Source organism: Triplophysa rosa, linkage group LG1 (genome assembly GCF_024868665.1).
Source record: "Triplophysa rosa linkage group LG1, Trosa_1v2, whole genome shotgun sequence".
NCBI classification, from domain to species: Eukaryota; Metazoa; Chordata; class Actinopteri; order Cypriniformes; family Nemacheilidae; genus Triplophysa; species Triplophysa rosa.
In genome coordinates this window covers 5,819,114-5,822,220 of record NC_079890.1, presented here as the reverse complement: position 1 = coordinate 5,822,220, position 3,107 = coordinate 5,819,114, and positions in this window count along the sequence as shown.

Genomic DNA, 3,107 nt, shown 5'->3' with positions numbered 1-3,107 from the left:
CGTCAGTCTCATAATCTGAAGGTCGTGAGTTCGAGACTCAAATGGGGCAACCTGGTGGGATTCCTTTGAACTGGTTTCAGATCCTGCTGAGGACCATTTTCTTGCATGTACCTTCCGACAGGCTGCCTTGATTAAGGCTACACATCGAGCCAGGCACCCCCGGCTCCTGTGGAGGACCAGTCACATGCATGTACTCCCTGGTGGTCTAGTGGCTAGGATTCAGCACTCTCACCGCCGCGGCCCGGGGTCGATTCCCGGTCAGGGAATGTGGTTTTGGACGCCCTATGGCGCATTTTCACCAGTCCTTATACACAATAGTCATTTAAAATGGGTTAAAGAGACGCTTCCTTCGAGCCGGATTCGAACCAGCGACCTAAGGATGACCAGTCGGACACCTAAACTGGGACGGAAAGCGTTGTCAGGTCTTTGCTCGTGATAAGTCCATTGCATGTCTACATCAAATGTAACGTGTAACTTAGTTGACACGCGCCGGATGGTTAGTTATGGACACTACGTGCCGACGCCCCCTAATTTTTACCAGGTCGTCTGGCGGTGCCGAAATGAAGCGGAGAGCGCCCGCAATCGAACGGAAGCGTCATGGGACGGCGGCGACGCCCGGGGGACCCATGAAAAATGCCCAAGGTGCCTAATTTTTGAGTCATGGAACGAAGGGTTAGGCGCTCTCTTGGGCAGAACCACGAGGGGGCGACTCGACGTACATTCCCAACCTAAGCCACTCGCGTTGATCAGGTTGCGAGAGTGCCTAAACACCCCCCTTGCAGCCTACTGGCCGGCTCCGGACCACGACGTACACGAGAAGCCTACACTGTAAAAATTGAACAGTTGGATCAACTTAAAAAAATGAGTACAAATGGTAAAACCTAAAAATGGTGACACTGATCGCCATGGTGGTGACTTTTCGTAGATAAGGAAATTTAAGTTGGACCAACTTAATTTTCATAAGTGTTACCAATTGAATTAATTTTTTAAGTTGATCCAACTGATCATTTTTTTACACTTTTGTCAGCTGTGAAATTTAAATTGAACCAACTTTACATTTTTAGGTTTTACCATTTGGAATAATTTTTTTAAGTTGATCCAACTCATAATTTTTTACAGTTTTTTTACCTGGGAAATTTAAATTGGTCCAACTTAACATTTTTAGGTTTTAACATTTGTACTCATTTTTTTAAGCTGATCCAACTGTCCAATTTTTACAGTGTACGCGTGTCCATTGTAACCTATTTTAAGCAATGCTTCCCGCTGGCCACGCCTCCATCCACAGAACGCCTACACATCCCCCTTGCAGCTTATACTTGAGGGAGGCCTGCCCGATGCCCCCGAAGCCTGCCCAAAGACCCGGACGCCACCCGGCACCCCAGGGGACCCCGTCTCGGAGCTGACTGCCTCATTTGAGCCCAGCGGCTGTGTGACACACGCTTAAACAGCCCAAAGCCCTTTTCTTTGACTTTCGAGTCAAACGTGCACATAAAAGCACGGTGTGCATAGACACAATGTTTTCTCACATCTGCGATTCACTCGAAGGGCCCAAAATTAGGTAGACAGAGTAAGACCCCTGTCAGTGGTCTCATTTGCTTTGGCAATTATTTATCCATTTATGTGTCCATTTGCTACCTATGGGAGCCGTGCCAAAAGCTTACATGTGTAACTTATTTGACGTGGCTAACATAGGTGTATAAAGGACAATACATGTGTAACTTATTTAATGGGACCCTCATAGGTAAATAATGGACAAAGCCTATTAAGGGTCATTATAAGCCTAAATAAGTAGTTATATAGCTTTAACCAACAGTAGAGTGTATGAGAGTCACAGCCCTTCACAATGACGTGCATTAAGGATCACAGTTGTGCTCCAGAAGCTTTAAAATGGTGTGTACATTAGCTACCTATGAGGACACGTCAAATAAGTTACGACTGGCACTTCCTGTGTCTCAGCAAAACCACAGGAAGTACCAGTCATAACTGTCCATTAGCTACACTGTAAAAAAATTAGAGGTAAAATAATGGTGAAATGCATGGCATTAACAGAAATAACGGTACACCCTGAACTGAGGTCACGTGTTTAAACTGTGAACATAAGAAAACATGTGTCTACCATAAAATAAAATAACATGTTTTCACTGTAGTACGAAATGATTTGTCTGTTAATTAAAAAATGACTTCAATTAAAATGGTTGAATTTATAAATTGGTAAAATGAAAAAGCAACAGTATTCAAACTTTAAAAGTACACTGACAAAACTTTATGTGTGTTTTACTACTTTTAAACAAGTACTTTGTTAATTTAGTTGTTTACACAACTTCTATTATTACTGTATTTTGTTTAGTTGTTCACAAAGCAAGCAAAGACTATGAGGTGATAGACTGCACAACCACATGAAGACTTAAACTCCACCGAAAGTGGACAAACCATAGAACTTTAGCTCTCCAAACATGGAGATGGTGCTCAGTGTCATATACACAAACACAAAACACCATCAGGGTAACACACGTTACGTGAAAATGATCGTATAAACATTAACTAAACAACTTATAATGTTAAAAAACACTCAAATGTACACAGCTGCACTAAAAACTAAAACAAATATATCAAGAAACTAAGTGATGAATGAAATATGACATGTTGTGCAGAGTTAAACAGGGAATTGTGGGAAAGTCCTTCACAGTTGTTCACAGTATATGTGACGGTTATTTACAGTTTAATTCTACAGAGATGTCAGTGGAAAGAAATAGTGAAGTGCACGGCAGCACAGGGTGCCAAACATTGAGCATCAACAGAAATAAGGTCTGTACACTGTGAACTGAAGTGACGTGATCTGAACAAACTGACTGTGAAATGAACAGAGAAATTCTGTAGTTCTGACACAACCAGTGTTTTCTGTGAGAAATCCTCATGAAACTCTACAAACACCATCACCACCTTCACTTATTACAACACCACCTTCACTTTATTTCTCTTGTGCGTTTACAAAAGATCTTATTGACAATGAACACAAGTTCAGATGTTGAGGGTTGTTGTTTAGTCACCATTATGATGATCAGTGTTTGCTTTACTTGGGCTCTTGACTCTTTGCTTTGACCTTCAGG